The sequence below is a fragment of the Ahaetulla prasina genome, chromosome 3 (genome assembly GCF_028640845.1).
Source record: "Ahaetulla prasina isolate Xishuangbanna chromosome 3, ASM2864084v1, whole genome shotgun sequence".
Taxonomy (NCBI): Eukaryota; Metazoa; Chordata; class Lepidosauria; order Squamata; family Colubridae; genus Ahaetulla; species Ahaetulla prasina.
The window spans coordinates 173,613,018-173,635,032 of NC_080541.1; the positions used below are offsets into that span (position 1 = coordinate 173,613,018).

Here is a 22,015-nt window from a genome sequence, read left to right on the forward strand (position 1 = left end):
TTTTGGGACCCATTTGCCGCCGCCGCCTCCTCCTCCTTCCCCCCGCGCTGCGCTTCTGCCCAGTTTAAGGCCCGCCGGCTCTTTCTTTGCGCCAGACTCCTGCTTCCACGCCAAGGAGAAGCTACAGGTTTGCGGGCAAGCCAAGAGCCGCAGAGCCTGGAGGGCAAAGGGTTGAGAGGGGGACGGGCTCTAAAGGCAAGGGTTGCGGAGATCTCTCGCCTCCCTCCCAACCCGGAGGGGCCATGAAGCAGAAGAGCCAGGCGAGGGAAGCCCCGCGAGTTGCCTCCCCACTGGGCTGGCCGGCGCTCGACCTCTCCTGGACGCTGTGCGCTCGCACCTTCGGTGCGGGGAGCCAGAAAGGCCGCCGTCCCATAAAGTCAAGGGCATTCCCGGAGTCCCAGCAAGTAGAGATCAATGTTTTATTGCAGAGAGCCCGAGTAGCCGTGCTCGGGGCACACATTGGGGGTTTGGGGGGGGCCAATACTTTAGCAGGCCAAATGGGCACCTGTCAAGTTACTTCTGGAAGGAGCTTTCTCACCAACTTCCCGAGTTCAACTCAGGTTAGGAAGAGAGTCCCTGCCCTGCGTCAGAAGTATGCAGCTTGGCTAGATGACAGCAGCTTTTTCCGAAGGAAAAAGGTGGAAGCTGAGAAATAAAACACACGCCCTCGTCCAGTTTGGTGCCCTCTAAATGCGTCGGATTACACCTCCCATTATCCTTAAGTCAGCCCCCCGACACATTCTGGACGGCTCAAACTGGAACGGGCTGCTCCAGATGAACCCCTGTTTTCTAGCACGGGGTTTCTCCCCTTTGCCTGGTTCAGTGGGAAGATATTTCAGGATCTCTGCTGTGCTCAAAAGGAACACCCCTGTTTTTTCCCCTTTCCAAAACTTGCATTTAGAAGTTTCTTCCTTCCCGCTAGTTCAGCAAATAACAATTTGCCATATACGAAGGTGCGCGCGCGTGTCTCTTGTGTTTGTATATAGACACACAAACACATAGCCCCAAAAGTCAAGAGGCATTGCAGATGGCTATATGTTGCAGGCTTAAATTAAAAGAGCTTCTCTTTTCCCCCCTCTTTTTCTCTCCCCCCTCCCTCCCTTTCTGACTGTCTTCTTCCCTTAATTCCTGCCTAAACGGTTTTGCTCTGGGAGAAGAAATCTTTTCTAGAGGAGGGGGAGAACCCTTAAGAAGAGAAGGGTATTATTGTTTTAATCCTCTTATCCGCAGTCATTTTAAAACAGGGTGTTTTGGAACCTGAAATGGCGTCTTGTCCTCCCAATCCCACCCTAAATCCTTCTGGGATGGGAAAGAAGTCTAAAGCAGAAAAGAAAAAAAAGGTGGGGGGGAGAGAAAAAAGAGAAAACCTTGGCATCTATTAGCAAGCCCTGCAAAGGATTTCAACAACTGCAAAGGCATGACAGAGCCGAAAAGCAAATAAAACCAACGGTGCAGCTAGGTCTGTCAAAAGCTATCTCTTGGCTGCCTCCGAGAGATTGAGAGTGTGTGTGTGTGTGAGAGAGAGAGAGGGGGGAGTGAGGGGGATAGGCGCAGAAATTAAAGAAATACTAAAACTGTACTGTCTGTATCACGCCTACTTTTTTCTTCCTTTTAATCCACCGGATTTTTTAGGAATCAAATCTTAATCCCACCCGCAGTCTTCACACACACACACACACACCGCGGCAAGGGCTAACGTTCTCTGAAGTCACCTACGCTTTTGCTTAGCTAACTGTAGTAAGGCTCCCGTAGATTAATTTATTTGGAGAAGGGGGATTTTAACACGCCTATTTAGAAATAAACTCGGTTTAGAAAGCTGTATATGCTCGGGTAAACGGGGGGGAGGGGAGTTTAGGATTTCAGCTTCAGATCCTATGAAAATGCGGCAACAAGCAATGGATAAGACTGCATTTTTAAAAAATGAATCAAAAGCTCTGTTCTTTGACAATATCCCGCCAAGCGTGCGTTTGTGTGGTGAGAGGCGGCTTAGTTGGGGGTATCGTGGTTCCTCCGCAATCAGGATCAAAATCAAATGAAACGGGGAGAGGATGTTCCCGTCCTGGGTTGGATACCCAGGAAGACACAGCGAAGAGGTGGTGGTCCCAGAAGTCAATAGTCCTGTGGAGCAGCAGCACCCAAAGGACGGGGCAGTTCTAGTGATTCAAATCATAGGAATAGTTGGCAACGAGATTTGGGGTGCGTGTGTGAAGCTAAGGGATTTGCCTGGGGACCTGTGCGGGCACCAGGGGGAAAAGAGGCTTCTTCAGCCTTCCAGACGCGACGAGTGTGAAGGGTGAAACTTTGAGATTTCCGGAGAAACCCTAACCTGACCTGGACTTTGGCCTCTCCCGAAAGGAAATGCGTCACAAAACTCTGCGAATATCCGAAGTTCAGGGCTAAGTTCAGGTAGGGGGTCCGAACTCTCAGCGGCGCATCCGTTGCGATCTTTTCAGGCACCTCGTTATCGGCCTTATCACCCTTAAGGGTACAAGCAAAGAAGAGGCGCCGCGGACGGATTAGTCTTCTATCTGTTGCCCCCTTTGGCTCTCTTTGGGTGCGGATCCATTACTCATTAAAGCACTAATGCGACCCTTTCCCCCCTCTTTCCCCTGCTTCCAGTTCGACACCGCCAGCCTGGTTGGCCTATTATGATCGGCCAGAGATTCAATTAGACTTTTTACACCTGACTAGCCTTGGAATAAAAGGACTGGAGCGAGCGGGAGAAGCGCTTAAATTGCTATTAGAAGGGAAGGAGGGACGGAGCGAGAAGGGGAGGAGGAGGGGGAGGGAAGGAGATGTGGCGGCCCGGGGAGGGGGCGATCAGCAAAGCCTCTCTTTTGATTGACGTGGGGAAGAGCCATTGAACATCTTGTAGGGGAGCTCCCAGGTCTATGTGAAGGCTCCTTTTAAAAATCCTTCCTGAATCCGCCTCCCCCAGTAGATGGCAGCTTTGCATGATTGGGAGCCCGGCAGGAGGAGACTTGGAGTAAAGCGAGCGCTCTCGAGTCCCGCGCTGGGCTCTCTCCGCGCTCTGGAGCGAGAGAGGCTGCCTCCCTCAAGGCTGGCGGCTTGCAACCAACCCATCGAGGAAGAAGCGTCCGCTCGAAAGGTACGGCCGTGGTCCCCGGCTTTGCTCCTTCCTCCCTCCCTCTCCTTGGCGGGAAAGCCTCCCGGCGGTTCCAAACTTTGCCCCGAGCTTTGCTTCTCTCGTTTGAGGGGGGGGGGCGCGCGATTTACAGGATTGGGGGTCGAGCAGGTTTTCTGCGTGGCGAGGGTGAGGAGGAGGAAGTAGCGAAGATGTCGCTGCGGCTTTCTCTGGCGGGGACCGAATCCTGACAGGATCCGGGGGGAAAAACTTTTCCTCCTTTCCCATGAACCCCGCGGGGCAGTCCCTAGTCCGGGCTCCCTGGTGGAGAGGTCGCCGCCAGCCCTTGCGCGGAGGCAGGTCTTTTCCTTTTGAAACGAGCTTCCGCGACTTCTCTGGGCTCCGGCTCGACTTTCATTTGGAACAGATTAGTTCGTCCCATAAGTATTTTTCTCCCTTTTTCTTGTCCGTTCCCCTTTTTCTTTTAGGTAAAAAAAAAAAAGAGAAATCTCTAGCTTAGCTTTTCAAATGTAAGGTTTAGCGGACGGTTAGAGGAAATGCATTTAGGCGCACAGGTTCTGTTTGGTTAAAAGCTTCTCTCTTTTTTTTCCCCCATAGCGAGGCGGCGGGGAAAGTCCCACGAATGGTTTTAATACTCCGCTTCGAATCTTCAAATTTGTTTTGGCTACTCTTTGAACTCTTTTCCACGCACTCCGTAAGAGGTCAGACTTTCTTCCGTTCTCCTTGTTTTATTATTGACTTGTGGAGCGCTTTCCCCCCCCCCCCGGCTTAACTTTTCACTCTGGCTCCTTTCCCGGCGTCCCATTTGCCAAAGGGCACAGTTAAAGAGTTCAGCGCTTCTATTTGTAGGCTGCCCCATTTCATCCCTATTTACCCTAACGATGTTTTAATAAGCTAAACAGCCGTGGGAGGCCACGAGAGACAGTCTTGGAGGCGGAGGGAAGCGGAGCCTGAGGCAAAGAGATTAAGTCAAGAGAAAGAAGGCTGAAAGACGAATATTTCGCCTGCAGCAGTATGCAAGTGGGGCGGCGGGCGGGGGGGGGGAGCGGAGAGAGGGGATTTTGTTTCTGATCTGGATGAGAATGTTAAAGAGGATTGAAAACGCCGCTGCGTGGAAAACTCCATATTAAAGCGCGGTTGGGCTAGATGGCCTCGAGGGATCCCCACCTGTTTCGAGTACGAATGTAAATCTTGGCAATACAGTTGAGGGCGAGTCCCCTGAGGCAAGGATTGAATTCATTGAGTGTTCAGCCTAATGAAAGTGTTGAATGGGGCTCTCTTTCAAGTAAGTGGGTGGCCAGAGGTTGCAGGACTGCGCAGGGAACATTTGGCAGCATGGATCTTGTCGCCTTGTACTTAAGCGCGAGTTTTTTCGGCGAACGAAAACTCGCCTTCCTTAAATTATGAAGCATGCCTGTTTTTGTTGGTTCTTTTCTAGGAGCTTCACCCTCTCTCCCGCCCGCTGCTCTTCTTTAGCCCTTCTTTTTTTTCTTTCTTTTATAACATTTATACCCCGCCCTTCTCCGAAGACTCAGGGCGGCTTACAGTGTATAAGGCAATAGTCTCATTCTATTTGTATATTTTTACAAAGTCAACTTATTGCCCCCCCAACAATCTGGGTCCTCATTTTACCTACCTTATAAAGGATGGAAGGCTGAGTCAACCTTGGGCCGGGCTCGAACCTGCAGTAATTGCAGGCTACTGTGTTCTTAATAACAGGCTTTTACCAGCGTGAGCTAAACCGGCCCTCACCGACCCCCTCCACATCGGGACAAATTCACGAGGCGACAGGACACGCATTGTGACCTGGGGTTGATAAATTGGCGGCTGACCAATGCAATCTTGGTTGGGCTTCCATTACGCTGGGAACCCGGACGGAGATCCGGCCAGCATATTTTCGAATCAGAGACTACATGCATCTCGGCCACAGCCTCCCCCTGGGTTTTGGATAATGGATGAACCAGGACGGGAGAAAGAGGGGCGTGTGTGTGCACGCGGGTGGAGGGCGCACCGCAATTCATTCCAAGCCCCCAAGAATTGTTTGGCCAAAGGATATTCTTCCTTATCCCCGAATCCCGGGTACCTTAAAAAAAATCTATGGTTTAGAGACTCCAAGTCTGGGAATAAGTGTGGGGTATTAAAATCCCATTATTCTGTTAGATCGAGGCAAACGAATATTTGCGAGTATGGGCAGGAGAGTTTCAGAACAGTAAGCAAAAAAGTTTTATTTCTTATTTTGCATTCGTTTATACTGCCTGGGATATCGTGAGATCCCCTTGTCTTTACCAACACACTGCGTCTCCAATTACTTGAAAGTTAATCCTGTTGTTGAAGATGGGTCTAACTGCCAAGTAACAAGCTCATACACACACACCACACACACACTCACAATACCTGCCGCGGAGTAAATCAGGTCCAACACATTGTTTGAATTAGTCTACAATTCCAAACTTTGAGGAAGAGGGGAACAGGTTTTCCAAATAAAAAGTGTTAACGTTGCACGACTGCTACGGTTGCACAGGCCTTTTAAAAATAATTATCTTTCTGATACGTTAGTATCAGATGTAGAGCAAACCAAATGAGTTATTGAAGAAAAGGAAGCGGTGGGAGGGGGTGCAGGCTCGGTTTATTTTCAGTAAGGCCAGAACAATTCTTAGTCCCTTTTTTTCCCTGTTCCCGAAAATTGAAAGCAATGCTTGCTTGAAAGAAGGACAAAAATCCGTCTAAAATGTTCAAAATAACTCTTGGAAGATGATGTACAGAAAAAGTTGGTCAACAATTTTCGTATGTCAAAACATTAATTGCTCACATTTCTCAGCCATTTCAACGGAATTCATATACATAGGTCGGGTTGATTTAAAGATGGAGGTTGATTATTTTTTTTAACTAAATTGAGGAAGGTGAAATTGTAGAACACGAGATTAGGGCCAACTAGTAATATATGTTTGTTTGTTTTGCTATGCGATCTTAAGAGATGAAAATTTATCAGTTTATTGGGTGAAAAGAAGAAAAACCAAATGAGTTGATAGCCTAGCAATTTCTTATCAAATGACATCTGGAATGGCTTTTTAGCAAAAAAAAAATGTATTCAGAATTCCTCCGTATACGACATTACAAAACTAATCTCGTGCCTCGTGTTTTCAAAACATGGTGGGTGGGAATCTCTTTTCCCCGCTTATAGCAAAGTGCCCAGAGGACTCCCTCCTTCTAAGTAAGAGATTCCATCTACAAGCCCCAACGCTTGGACCCGCAGAGCGCCGGCCACAGAGACCTAGCCCCAAATCCTCTTCTGCCCTGCGTTTTGAAAGATTCCGCCTTGGGGAAACTGGAAAGTTTTCACATCGTTTTGGTTCCTGCCAGTACAAATACCTCCAAACTGTTCGGGTTGGATCCCCACGAAGAATTTCATTTTCGGCCCACTGGCCCCCATTCCCACCGCATAAACCTGGGACGAAACCCTTGGGGTTCAACGCGAAGGCTCGGCCTGAATTTCCCGACTTTAGATGACGCAAGTCCCTCGGATTTTGACGAAACTTGCTCCGCAACACATCTGCCTCCCAATTTCTGTCTGCGTTAGAACCGGGGCTTGCTGCTGGGTCAAAGGAGGAGCGAACTACTCCCGAAAAGGCTAGGACTTGCAAAAGTCAGAAGGCCACAGAAGCGTTTGGCCTCTCTCCTTAGGAATGCCTGAGCCAATCGACCGACAAGTTCAAACTCTCCAAGTCTGACTTGCGTTTCCTCCGGCGTGGAATCACCGTTTGCCATCCGGCTCCAAGAGAAAAGGGCTCCGGATCAGCACAAAGCCCAAATCTCGGGTGTAAAGCGCTGGAATCCCGATTTCTATTTGACGAGGTGATGCCCTCACACCCCACCCCACCCCTTTCACACGCGCGCTCTGCCCAGATAAGAACTGAGAAAGAGAATCGGCTCGTTTCTGCACCTTGTACGCTGCGCGGCAAATGTTCGCTTCTCGAACCGAAGTGGTCTGAGCAAAGGTTTAGGGGACTCCCAGTGGGGTCTTATTAGAGATTCCGTTGAGCGGAAGAGGAGGCGAATAGAATAGAATAGAATAGAACAGAATAGAATTTTTATTGGCCAATTGGACACACAAGGAATTTGTAATAGGTTGGGGGGCAATAGGATCGTGTAGTACCTATTTGCGTCGTCTACACTAAACTGTCATTCAGCCAAGAACGTGACCCGGTGCGTTTGCCAGGGCGACTCGAGTTCCTCTTTCTATCCCTGCCAGCTTCCCCGCCCGCTTACTCTCTTCTCCGACCCTGTAATCCTCGCTGCGTTTCTCACTGCCGTTGCGTAACAATTTGTTATTTTGGGGGAGGAGTGGGAGGGAGCATATTTTTGGTCCCTAGTTTAAGGCAGGATAAAAACCCGGGGTACCAACCCAATACAAAATAATCAAAATTGCTTTCCCACGAAGTGAGCTGTGCCCTGTCGTTTTAAAGCTGCTTCTAGCTGGGTCTAACGGCTGCAGAGACCACCTGGGCTGGAGGGTGCCACTTCAAAAGTCTTACATCCTGTTTGCTGGCCCAGATTGCTATCTGAACTAGGCAGGCGATCCAGTTAGAAGTTTCTCACCCAATGGGCAACGCTATGCATGTTTCCTTCCTAGGGATTTCTGATTTCTTGTACCGTCTCCCTAAGCCTTACCTATTCCCCACCATTCATGTGCATACTGTAGTCTCCACACAGCTACGGTTCCAAGAAAAGCTTGACTGCTACCTTCACTCCGGATAGACTTAATGCACAGGTTCATGTTCTCAGCAACGAAAGAAATAATTTATCATTGTGGTTTTTTGACTACTTGGGATTTCTCCGTGGTCTCCCATCCAGATATTATCTAGGCCTAATCCTACTTGCTTAGCTTTGCAAATTCAATCAAGATCAGCTACATGTTGCTTTTTTGCTATTACTTCTCGAGAGTCAGTCCCAGCAGAGTCGCCGGAAAAATGACTTTTAGTCAGAACCTGGCAGTCCGACTCGATTCGAGAAGAGAACTGAGAGATAATTTTGCACAAGGGGAAAAAATGATGGTCTCACACATCTTGCCCTCAGCAAACCTGTACATATACACCGCAGGCTTTGTCATCTCAATCCTATGGCAACTCTTTGGGGCCTAAAATATGTCTCGGTCCTGGCCATCTCATTCTGAAGTTTCATTAATTTTTTTAAAAGTCTTCATTTCTTTGGTTAGTTAACTAGCAGAATTTCGCGTTGTCCGGTTACTTCGGACCGATCCGGCTCCGTGGATAAAGGCGGCCGAATGGGCTCTTCCAGCTTTTGCGTCGCGCAGGACAAGCTGCAAAGCGAAGCGCCGCCGCGCCGCCTTTCAGTTCCGTTTGGTTGATTCTTCAAATTTCCTATGTAAATGACAGTAATAAATATCTAATCATGTCCCGCAGCTATACACGGCTTTCTGAGCCGCCCTCATTAATGAGACATCAAGCAAGGGTTGGAGGCGGGGACAGAATCCCTCGCCACCCCCAGCAGCGTTGAGTAAACGGCTTGTAAGAGCCCCGCAGTTGCCAGCGATTCCGAAGAGGAGGGAGGGTTAGAGATCCGCGCACGCGTTTGCCTTTCGAGAATGCAGTAGTTAAGGAAAGCCTCCGTCGGCTGGGGTGATTTCTTAGACACACCCTGTGTAGTGATCTTGGCAACGGTGGTAAAGTCGCTTTAAAAACGCCTTTCGCGGGGGGGGGGGCATTGTTCAACTTCCCCGCTTGCTGAATTCTCCGCCGCCGTTCTCCTATTTTAAGTACCAATAGGCTCAACCCACCTCCATCAGTACTGTACCTGCGTGTTTCGGAGAAGGGGTTTCTAAATCGTTGCATGGGTGGGCTTAAACCGCTTGGAGAGAGGCTGCAAAAGCACTTGCGAAGCGGTATATAAGTCTTAAGTGCTCTCGCTACGGGCCTTGGTGTAAGCACCGGGAAGGTGCTCGGAACAAAAAATGGATTTGAGAGGTTCTATAGGCGGAGGGTTTGCCTGTTCCGATTTCAACCGAGTGGGGCGGATGGAGAGAAAAGCGGAGGTCTTGGCGCCCCGCAGGTTCCATTGGCAAAGAAATTTCCCCGCGGGTTCTATATCCCTTTCACTTTCATCCACAGAATCTCGTGAAAACCGTCATCAAGTTATCAGGTACAGGGCACAGAGAGCGGACTGCTCAAACAACGGACATCTTTTGCTCAAAGGATGTTTGGCAGTCTCTCTTTTTAACCATGAACTTCGGATGCTATCAGTCGCTGGTGTCCAATTGGGGTGCAGCGAAGGAAGGAAGGCTAAATTATGCCTCTAACCCTCTCTGTCAAACAATGCAAGCTGTGGACTTTTTCAGAACTTCTCTTATTCACCACCACACCGCCGAGCTCCCTGATCGTCGGAAAAGACTGACGGATGGGCAAGAGCTTTACTGCCAAAATAGGCTACTAAGAAGACAGAAAGGAGTGGGGAGAGTGATGAAGAATCAAAAACTTAAACAAAAAGAGGAGGAAGGGGGAGAGAGAAGAAAGCAGTAAGCAAGATCCAAGTGAAGATAAAGAATAAATGAAATGAAACCCACAACACCATGAGGAAGTAAGAAATAATAGCAATAGCACTTGGACTTATATACCGCTTCATAGAGCTCTGACAGCCCTCTCTAAGTGGTTTACCGAGTCAGCATGTTGTCCCCAACAATCTGGGTCCTCATTTTACCCACCTCAGAAGAATGGAAGGCATTTTAAGGGATCCAGTGATGGGAAAATCCTGAGTTTTGAGCCAGGAGAGAGACAATTCTCATGGGATAACTTTTTATTCTCAACAAAACACACATATGTCCATCAACAGCTTGGCTCCAGAACAATGCATTGGCCCAGAAGCATACTTCATTGCCAACGGCTCTGTGTGTGTGTGTGTAATAAGGCTGAAATGAAAGCATATGAGTTTGATATTGTTTTCTTAAAACTAAACAAATGGAGTGATCACATTCTCTCCAAACGCATCAGTCACGCTACATTAAACAGCGGAGAGCTAATTATCCCAATTACGAGGCTGATTTATAATTAATGGCTTGGACCAAGTGATAATTGGATGTTAATGGATAACAGTTTTGTCTGGAAGTAACCCCCACCTTTCCCCAAAGGCAATCCAGCTTTTCCGTCCCTTCCCTTTGCTCAAAGCAAATGAAGGTGCGGGTGGGGGGGAATCATAAGGAAAAGGAAGGAAAGTGTTTCCGGTTGCTTTGGCCAGTCTTAAAGGAAACTTAACAGGCAAGAATAAAAGACGGGAAGTGAATAGTTTCTTTTCCATATAATGCTAGAACTGGAAGGAACCATAGACTATACAATTTAACATATTTTTCAGTTACATCGGTTGTTTCCCCCATCCCCCCATGATATGTAAAGCAATGCAATCCTGAACACACTTGTGTCCCATTTATATTTGAACTTTCTGATCAGTCTTTCATTAAAAAACATATTCCAGTGACTGACAGCAAAACTAAAACGACTTTAAATATTTCGATAAGACTATATACGAGCAGCATTAAAACTCAGCCACCCAGTCCCCCAGATTAAAAGTTTAATATCTCCAAACAATACACGGAGCTTACTTTGAAGTAGACACATGGAGGTCACTGAAACTTACTAAATTATTTTCAAAGTTTGCCTACCTAGTCTTTTTTGGCTAATGCGTGATTGGATCCCATAGACTTGTTCCAGACTTTTGAAATTTAGAATGTTTTGTTTTCCTGAAAGGGGGTATGATAAGACAATTTCCTTCAGTACATGGAGGAGTAAGGACAAATGAAAACAAGTACTTTATATCTGCATGGTGCAATAACATCTTGTTGAAATACAATCTTAACTGAAGGGTTGAAGTATCCCAGTGTGGCCATTTCATAGAATTGAAGAATATATGAGTTGGGATGGACTATGGAGATCATCAATCCCAACCCCATGTCTAGTACTACAATACTATCAGATGGCACTTGACTTGCAATGGAGCAGAGTCCACCATCTTCTGAGACAATCTGTTCCATTGTTGAACAGTTTGTACCATTTGAAGATTTCCCCCCCCCTCTTATGATGTCCAACCAAAAATCCGATTTCTTGTAAATTCAGGATTTCTTGTCTGGCTTCTGGAACAACTCTGAATAATTCTGTCCTATTTTCTACACAACATTCTTTCAGATATTTAAAGATAGCTACTACTAAAGGGCTCCTTAACCAGCAACTTCTTGTAATAGTACCAGGAAAATACTGTGTATCTTCTGAAAGTGCCCATTATGGTTATGCTGGGGGGGGGGGGAGGAATGGGACACAAATACAGAAGTGTAGTTAGAGTCACAAATTATGCACATTTGCTTTTATAGAGCCAATGAATTAAGGTGTTGATCTTGGGGGGATCCAGGTTCAAATCTACCCTCTGTCATGGAAACCTTCTCTCTCTCAGCCCAACTCAGCAAAAACAGGCAAAAAGTATCATTTGTGGGGATAACATGAAGAGAGCCCCCCCTCCCCCCCAGGTGTGAAGCACCTTGCAGGAAATAAACCTAAAAAATATTTATATCCTTCCGGATTCCTTATTATCCTGTTTTTCCTTTATAGCAGCACAGAGATCTCAGCAGAATACCTCATCTCCATGAGGCCTTTGGCTGTAGGATCATGAACTTCACTTAACACAGGGGTCTCCAACCTTGACAACTTTAAGACTTGTGGTCTTCAACTCCCAGAATACCTCAGCCAGCAAAGCTGGCTGAGGAATTCTGGGAGTTGAAATCCACAAGTCTTAAAGTTGTCGAGGTTGGAGACCCCTGACTTAACAGGAGCTTTTATTAAAGCACATCACGCTGGCAGTCTCGCCACAAATGCGCCTTTCCAGTAGCCATAGCTAAATGGGTGCTTGCTGTTGCCTGAGAGTCCATGCTCCAACTATCTCTGTCCTCTTTGCATCTATGGTACCTGTCACAACATAAGGCCTATTAGCTGTGCCCTTAAGGGACAATAATAAAGACTACCCAGAAGGCTCCTTTTAGGTCAGGAGAAGTGGACATTGGCGGGAGAAGCCAGGAATATTTTTATTTTTAACACAGCATTGGTCTCTGTAGCCTGTGGATAACTGTAATGGGTTTTGTCCCTAGAGTCATCAATCTCTCCTAAACACCAGACACATCATAACAAAAGCTAGAGAAAAACATTCCGTAGTGTCCAAGCCCAAATGAAGACTTCTGGCTATTACAAGCAGACTTTTTTCGTATGAGGGTCAGGATCAAATTGATCAAACCCAAACAAGCCAATCCATCTGTGTGGATGCTGCTGGCTGCTGGAACAAACTTCAAGATGAATGGCCTGAAGTTAAGAATCCAAAAAGCTGCGCTAAGATACCCAAACACTACAGGCAACGCTTTAGCCATCCATCACTTATTTAATAGTTCTCTGTGCTGCTGCTGCTTAAAGCAGGATTTGCAAACCAGTGGCTTTTCTTTAAAAAAAAAAACGTATATAAAAATATACCAGGGCACAGCAACCAAAATGTTATTAATGCTTTCCTGTAACAAAACTACCATGGATATCAAGTGATTAAAAAATAATAATCTTGAGATTTTAGAATTGGAAATCACCCTGATCCATATTTTTAGGCTTCTGCCTTTCATGCTTCAAGTGTTAATAACATGAAATATTAGAAAAGAACGGAATCATTACTTGTCGGTATGCTGTGTTGGAATTAACATAAGGTTGCCAATCTTGAGCGATCTCAGAAAGATAAGCAGCATTGGACCTAGATGGTACTTGAAACACCAGGAAAAACCAGTGGTGTGGCCTTTTTATAAGGATGCTCACAGAATAGGGTTAAAAAAAAAGTTAAAATGACAGCCAGGACGGTATAATAAAAACAGTCTCTGGTTTTCATGTACATAGACTGCATACAAAAACTAGATCATATTCGATCGCACTGGCATTGCTACTATCTTGATTTTTTTTGTCCACACTCTGTAAATATCCTTGCTAGCCAAGACCTGGAAGTAAAATGTAAAAAGCAAGTACATAAATATGTCAGGTGGATTTGACTAGAAGGAGATGTCATCTTTATTTCCATTTGCAGTAAATACTTTAAAGTGCAAATGTCCAGACACAAACATATTAATATATTGTCTTTTAATAATCTGGTCCTCAACTTTATTTCCTGAAACCTCTGCAGTTTTGCTGAAGCCACTGGAATTACCATCCCAACCTTAAAAGCATGTAGCGATAATAGCCTAATTGTAGTGGATCATGTCAGTATGTTTTTCTTTCGATATATTGCTGTAGATAGAGCTTGTTTGAAATAGTGGTTAAGGTATCAGGCCAGAAACTGGGAGACTGTGAGTTCCAGTCCTGCCTTAGGACAAAGCCAGCTGTGTGACACTTTCTCTCAGTCCTTGAAAGAGGCAATGACAAACCAGTTCCAGAAAAAATCTTGCAAAGAAACTGCAGGGATAAGTCTGGGCAGTCACCAGGAATAAAAAAATAAACTCACTTGAAATCACAAAAAAGTAAAAACATTGCTATAAATGGAGAGAGAGTGTTCCATTTTAACATAAAAACAAGTTTCTGCCCCTCAACTGCTAAAGAGGCTCTAAATGAGGGTGATTTTTTTTCCCATTCAATGAATGGCAGAAGGAAATATGTGATTAGGACATTACTCTGCTTCTCTTTGGAAAAAGAACAATATCCTGTTTACTACTCAGACTGCATACCTTAATCCGCTCTCTGATATTAATGGAATTTACTTGCAAGAAGCTAGGATTAAGATTGTGGTACCATATTCATTTTAATCCAAGAAATTGGACCTAATCCATATTTTAAATCAATATATAAAAAGCAGACAGCCCTTTTTTTAAAAAATGCACAAAGTAATAATACTAATTCCATCCATATAGACCACGGGTCTCCAATCTTGGCCACGTTAAGCCTGGCGGACTTCAACTCCCAGAAAGCCCCAGCCAGCAAAGCTGGCTGGGGCATTCTGGGAGTTGAAGTCCTCCAGGCTTAACGTGGCCAAGGTTGGAGACTCCTGATATAGACCATCTCCTTAACAGATCCTAAGATAGCAGGCTTATAGTAATGTACAGCTGAGTGTTTAATCACATATGTGAAGGCAGGAACACTCTGATTCACATAAATAAAAAGGAGGTGGCTGGGAGTAAATAAAACTTAAGTTTTTTAAAAAATAAAGGAAAACAGTCATTTTAAACCTGTGGAGTGCAAAATTATTGCCGGAGTAAACAAGCCTCTACTGGCAGAGTAGACTATCCTTTTCATTTGAAATGTCTGCATTACTGACATGACTATTGTGCCTAAATAGAAAGGAAAACATACCATTTGATTCTATGTAATACTCATAACAGATTCATCCTGCTGCAGCCAATTTTTTTCCAGTTTTCAAAACCCTTGGCTGCTGAGAATTACTTTTCTTCCACGTTTGTTACGTATGAATTCCTTTATTTGATTTCTGGACCAACCTACATTCTGATCCTAAATATTTGGGATTTCAGCCAGAGTTAGGCTTATTTCCATTAGACCCCTTAAATTTGATGACACGCTTCTAACTGGAACAAAGTTTGAGTCTAGTCCTTGAGGTCATGACTATTAGAAAGAGTGTCTAAGTCTCGCTTAATTTTTATTTTTATGTTACTGTACTCCAGCACAGTTTCTCCTATTTACACTTGATTGTTATAGGCAGGTATCCATAAAAGACAGTGATTTATTTCCTGAAACCGCTTTCATGGTACTTTTACAGAGAAGATTTCGCGAAGAGACAGATCATATGCTAACTAAAGGAGCAAACAATTTCTGCTAATTGGGCATTCCGTATATTTCTCTGAAACAAATTAAAGATCTCAACAAAAGAAACAAGCATAACAATTTTACATAAATTGTTAAAATTGAGAAGCCAGATGGAAACCGATATAAGAATTAAAAATGAAACAGGCACAATGCCATGTGTGCTTTTTAATTTTCTCCCATGACTTTTGAATACCTTTGTACTACAAGTCAAATTTGAATAACCAAATTCAAATTTGCATAAAAGCAGCTGAATTAACAAAGCACACGGAAGAAGTTCTATCTAGTGATTCAGTGTAGATTATCTGTTGCCCACTCTCCTTTTATATACATGAGAGATTTCATGCTTGTACAACAGTTTTGCTATTCATAACTGCTAACAAAATTGCTTGTATTTTTTCAAGGAATATCCCAAACATTGTGGAGGTTTCTAGGTATGTTACAGAAAAAATTCAGTTTGTTTTGGCCATCAGTATTGCAACACATGGGCTGCGAATCTTTCTCCAATTGTCACCTACCATACTCCTATAATTCCTAGTGGTGTGTATGAATGTTTGGAGTGTGCCAGTTTGAGGGAAATTAATATAGAACATGTGTTATGGTGCATTGCTCATCACTTTGATTTCTGGGGAAAAAAATTAGTTTAAATCCAAGGAAACCCCATTGCCCACAGAAGGCAAGGTCAGGTTCACTTTCAATAAGCATATGTAAAAATCCATATGCACACTTAAGACTCATGACTAAAGAGACACCCATATGTGCTGAAGTTGTTACAGTATATCTACAGAAATGTGCACAATAACTTCCAGAATGGACACAGGAACTGCCACCTCATCTAGCACCATGTGAAATGTTTTATTTATCTAAAATCTCGCTTGGATTTCTAGTGAAATGCATCTTGTTCATTTTGATTCTTTGGAACTCCATGTCACTGTTTTGAATTTATGTAACGAGACCACGATTAATGGTCAGACTAATAGCAATATGGGGAACTATTTGGAGAAGGATGTAAGTAGGGCAGAACTGAACCATCTGTCCAGCAACTAATGCTCTGTCAAGATTTCAATGAACCAATTAAGTGGAGTTTATATGGGTTTAATTACGTATTTTATCTAATACTTATTCAGGCTTTTTTTCCCTAACTAGGAAAAAAAAAGCCTTGCATAGTATCGTGTTTCCCCGAAAATAAGACCCTGTCTTATATTTTTTTTGAACCTTGAAATAAGCGCTTGGCCTTATTGCCATGCGCTCAAAAGCCCGATCGGGCTTATTATCAGGGGATGTCTTATTTTGGGGAAACAGAGTATCTAAAAGGAGCAGAATACTCCCAAACCAAAAGGCTCAATTCCTAGATTACTGATATGGTTTTATTTAAATGAGAAGATTCCTGGAAAATAGCCTCCAGGAATGACCATGGTACACTTCTAAATGAGGAGAGACTGAGGCTGCCTTCTATAATCAGGTGCCATTTAATGGTGTCAGTAAAGTTCACAGAATTCCAGTGACTGCTATCTGGGTGTGATGAAACACTCTGCAAAAATCTTGAAGATATTGGATAGAGGACAGCTGGAATAGGCATTTATTTCAGATACCCAGGTCTGAAAGAGGAAATATAGACAAGGTAGCAGTTTAGACTCTTGCCTTTACAGTCTGTAATAAAGTTGCATGCCTTTAAACATTCTGTGGCATTTCATTCATCTGGGGCTGCTATAGAAATTTGCACAAAGCCTTAGTAAATTGGAAGAGCCGATTACCAATCATTATAAATTATAGTCCATATTTTAAGATACCGTGTTTCCCCGAAAATAAGACCCTGTCTTATATTTTTTTTGAACCCTAAAATAAGCGCTTGGCCTTATTGCCATACGCTCAAAAGCCCGATTGGGCTTATTATCAGGGGATGTCTTATTTTGGGGGAAGCAGGATAGTGAAGACACTGATTTCAGTGAAGATCTAAAAATTGATTGTTTCATCACTTTGATATTCTGTGTGTGCATGTGGAAGGATTTCCCGTACCATAATTTTTATGCCAGAGAGAGAGAGAGGGAGGGAGGGAGAGGGAGAGGGAGAGGGAGAGAGTAAAATGCATATGCATTCATGTATATAGCCTACTGCCATGATCTAGACTTGGCTACCCATTCTTGAAACCTATTGAAAGGAATGGGCATCAATTTGTGATAGGAAATCATGTGAATTAAATGTTCTTTCAATTATAGTTAATTTTCCTTGAAGTGTGTGATTCAGTAAAAAACAAAAAACAGACACCTCCAAAACTTGAGAATGTGATATAGGTTGAACCAGGCAAAAATGCAACTCTCTCCCACATTCCCCAAGATATATATCCACATCTACAATATGTGAGTGCATATAGGTACATATATGCACAGGTAATCCTTGGCTTACAACAGTTCATTTAGTGACCTTTTTGAAGTTACAATGGCACTGAAAAAGTGACTTACGATCATTGCAGCATCTCCATGGTCATGTGATCAAAATTCAGATATCTGGCAACTGACTCCTATAGTAATTACAATGGTTGCAGTGTCCCGGGATCGTAGGATCTCCTTCTGCAGGCTTCTGATAAGCAAAGTCAATGGGGGAGCCAGATTCCCTTAACAACTCTGTTACTAACTTAACATCTGCAGTGATTCGCTTGACAAAGGTGGCAACAAAGGTTGTAAAATGGGGCCAAAGTCAATTAACAAATGTCTCACTTAGCGACAGAAATTTTGGACTCAATTGTGGTCATACCCGTACATCCTTGCACATTCATTTGGAAGTCACACCTGTTGTATCAACATAACTGTTTAGAGGGCTACAACCTCATAACTAAAGTGACCGTTTCTTCCTTCCATCTTTGTGAGAACACATACACACACACACACAAATTTACTCACAATTTAAAATTTTAATCTGGTTTAATCACTTCTAGGGGCGTTAAAAATGTACGGAATTAGAATCCCAAATGTAACATAATATTCCCCCACCCAGCCTACTAATGACATCTATCCTACTAAATGTGGATAGCTGCAATTACCTTTGCTACTACTTCTTTTCATGAAAATCTTTCCTTTGCCAAACAAGAAAAATAAAAAAAAAACACCCCGTAGATTGAGTTGCTATTGCATTGTCATTTTAAAGGTAATGAAAGGGGAGATTATTAAACACATGAAGAGCGATAATGCCAACTCTACTGCACTGGATTAACTTTATGTTAATTATACTTAAATATAGGAATTATTACGTTTTTCTCCCTGGCTGCACTCACTGGTTTATCTTGTTTCTCTCTCAGATTTTGGAGAATGGCTCCCTGCATAGGATTCAGAGGTCAAGGGGGATGTTTTTGTCCTGCCTACTTCCGTCTCTGTTCTACCCTGATTCTTTTGCTATGGACCGCTTTCTCTAATTCTCCTCTTTCCCCATCGGTCATGTTACACATTGATGAGACCTTTCTCTTTGCCACACATTGTCAGGCAGGATTGGCTACGAATGACAGGAGCTGTAATCCAGCCCATCTACAAAGCAGTAGGGCATTGTTAACCTGGATGTTATTCTACATGTCTTAAAAAAGACAAGGGAAGGCTCGCAGCTCCTTTGTTGTTATGCAACCACCTCACCCTCTACCTCTTTGTATACAGGGACTAGGCACACTTGATCTTTGACCGGAAAGCACCTTGACCTAAGGCTGCAATTACAGCCACTTTTACCTGGGTAAATGGAAAGGAATAAGTAAAAATACCCAGTGGAATTTACTTCAAAGTGGAAACATCTGGAATTCTAATATGAGGCTATTGTTCTGCATCAATAAGCAAATCTTGAGTTGAGCAGGATTTGCTTCTGAATAGATAGTCATAGGATTTCTCCATAAAATATAGGTGTCAAAGAAACCAGAGATGGTATTCTAAACAGGAGCTCTTATGGGCTTTTGCAAACATTCACAGTGGCCAAGGCAGGAATGTTTCAAGTGTAATCAATATATTAGACCTGAAAAATTGACACTTTGGCAGAAGAATAGGAGCAATCCATGCTGGGTTCCTCAGAAATGGTCAGTATATAAGGTAAAGATAAAGGTTCCCCTCGCACATGTGCTAGTCATTCCTGACTCTAGGGGGCAGTGATCATCTCCGTTTCAAAGCTGAAGAGCCAGCACAGTCCGAAGACGTCTCTGTGGTCATGTGGCCAACATGACTAAACACCAAAGGCGCATGGAACACTGTTGCCTTCCCACCAAAGGTGGCCCCTATTTTTCTACTTGCATTTTTTATGTGTTTTCGAACACATAAAGGTTGGCAGAAGCTTGGACAAGTAACGGGAGCTCACTCCATTACACAGCACTAGGGATTCAAACCACTGAACTGCCAACCTTTCGATCGAAAAGCTCAGCATCTTAGCTACTGAGCCACCACGTCCCTGGTCAGTATATAGAGTAATGCAAACTGGACTGTAAGACAAGACAAGAAATTCTTTTTTTGAATGAAAACACAATTATATCATTGAAGCCTTCTGAATAACCCAACAATGATTAGCAATAGCACTTAGACTTATCTACTGCTCCATAGTGCTTTACAACACTCTCTGAGCAATTAGCAACGTCAGCATATTGCCCACAACAATCTGGGTCCTTGTTTTACTGACCTCTGAAGGATGGAAGGTTGAGTCAACCTTGAGCCAATCAGGATCAAGCTCCTGGCTGTGGGCAGAGTAAGCCTGTAATACTGCAATGTAACCACTGCACTACCGGGGCTCTTTTTAGGATAATATATTAAAATAATTGGCATAAGCGTGTCAGGATCTTTTTATTCATTGCTGCATTAAACTGGAAAAAACCTGCTAAAAGCCAAAGATCAGACAATCTTGAATTCTAAGGTGCCAAAGTACCTTCAGATTCAGAACCTTTTTTTCTTGAGCCTCCCACATCACTGAACTGTTAACTTTTCCTAAGTTTAGACTGAACAGTGACAGCATTCTGGAAGTTGGCTAAGAGAGTTCTTCTGGAGCACTCTTTTAGCCTCATAACCAAGATGTCTTCATGTAAATGTTAATGTGATGTTCTTAGTTTAGAGTGAATCTTGTTATTTTTGATGACTGTCTTGTTATATCATAAACACTTTATTGTTTTGTACAGTGGATATTTAATGTTGTATTTGTTGGTACTGCCAATTATTTGCTGACTGTGGCGGTATATAAATTTAATAATTATCTAACCTATACTGAAATTTAAAATCATTTAACCAACCTAATGTCTTCTTTACCTCTGCAATTTTGTTTAATATCTTACAGGGAAATCTTTTGAACCCTGATTTATTGTACATATATAGTCTGGGTCAATCTGAGGGATATCTGTAAATCTGATTTATATCCCTATGAATGTTATAATAGGGAATGTTGCCAGAGATATCAACTATCCTCTGAGGAACAGAGAACTTACATTAGGACTCAGAAATCATTTATATTATGGGAATTGTGGAGACTTTAGACTTGAAAAATTTAAGACATCTTGCAGAAATCATTTATTTAGAGCCCTTCCAGATATGTAAGGAACTGTCACTACATGTGTATGGTGACTGATGTCTCTAAGTGGAATATGTTTTTCACTTACTAACAAAAAGAATAATACAGTGAGAGTAATGTTTATCTTGTATAGCAAGCAAGGTTCAAGAAACAATTCGGTTGAAGGCCATAGCATTATCTTAAGGCTTTGGGGGTTCCAATGCTGTAGATTACAGCCAATATGCTGTAGACCTCTCTTTTTGCTTGGTTTCTGGCCCATCCCAACCCCCATTTCTTTTTGCAGTACTTCCTTTCTCCACATGCACCCAGCAGGTTCTAACAGGTGAAAGAGATTGTTCTTGTCATAGTTTGGGTACAGTTTGCTCGGTGAGGACTTTTGAAATTAATCCAAGGGTGACATTAAATCTTTGTGCTGGAAAAAACGTCCTTCCCTAATGGAGAATGAAAATATCAGGGATTATTGAAGCTCAGCGAATTACAGAATTGGTAATTATTCAGAACTTATAAAACTGCACCTTTTTTGTGGCTCAGATCATTTAATTACTATTAGAATATTAAAGTCAAAGTAGTTATGGGGAGGCATAATTGGTCTATAGAAGCACCGGCAGCATATGTGATAAAGGGGCCAGAAATGGAATGTGACTCCATGCTTAAATGATGGCAGTGATTTTCAACAAGGTAGGTAAGATTCATTCAACAAGGCTGAAATATCTGAGGGAGGGAGGAAGGAAGGAAGGAAGGAAGGAAGGAAGGAAGGAAGGAAGGAAGGAAGGAAGGAAGGAAGGATTTTCATCAAGGCCGGTAAGATTAATTTATAATAAGGCTGAAATATCTGATAGGGAAGGAGGAAGGAAGGAAAGAAGAACAGAAAGAAGGTGATTTTTCAGTCCTATTTTAACTAAATATCCTGCAGGATAATAACTGGACCTTGAACACAGGAGAATTGTACCCCTTATGCTTTTTGTAAATGCTTCTGGTGATGAATCTAGGGGTGGTGCTTTCTCAGTGAATCACAGATCAGTGTGATTTGTGCTGATTAGAATTAATTGTATAGGAAGACAATCTGGCATAAGCAGCTAACAGATAATATCAGAGGATGGACTGATTTCAGTAAATATACTATGTTGCTCAGATTGAAGGAAAACCGGTAGAAAAAAATAAGGAAAAAGTGTCACCACTAAAATACTGGAAACAATTACAACAACAACATGGTCACCGCAAGAGAGATTAATGAAACATCTAATCAATGAATTAGTATGCCCAAGCCTTCAAAAAAAATGATGCTGAAATAAATTATACACATCATACCTCCACAAAGCATACCTTCCCTTTTCAAGTTCTTTGCCTTTTAGTTGGTCAAGCAGCTTCTTATCTGATCAAAAGCAGAATCTGAGAAAGAGATGCCCAATCCTACAGGTTGCTCACATCAGCAACAACCTTGATGATGAATTCCCAGCTGGCATAAGGGGCACGCTTCCTTTCAACAGCACACCTTAGATACCCCCTTCTCACCACCATGCCCCTGGAGAATTACAATTCTCTCATGGATCCTCCCATGTACTCCTGCTTGCTGTCGTGT

At 43.3% G+C, this 22,015-nt stretch overlaps 1 protein-coding gene across 1 annotated transcript in view; it reads left to right on the forward strand.

Moving 5' to 3' along the window:
* Positions 1-3,081: 3,081 nt before the first annotated feature.
* Positions 3,082-22,015, forward strand: part of DMBX1 (diencephalon/mesencephalon homeobox 1) — a 37,545-nt gene continuing 18,611 nt past the window's right edge. Inside the window, exon 1 of the mRNA XM_058177849.1 lies at positions 3,082-3,109. The gene's annotated coding sequence lies outside the window, so the exon portion shown is untranslated. The remainder of the gene's footprint in view (positions 3,110-22,015) is intronic.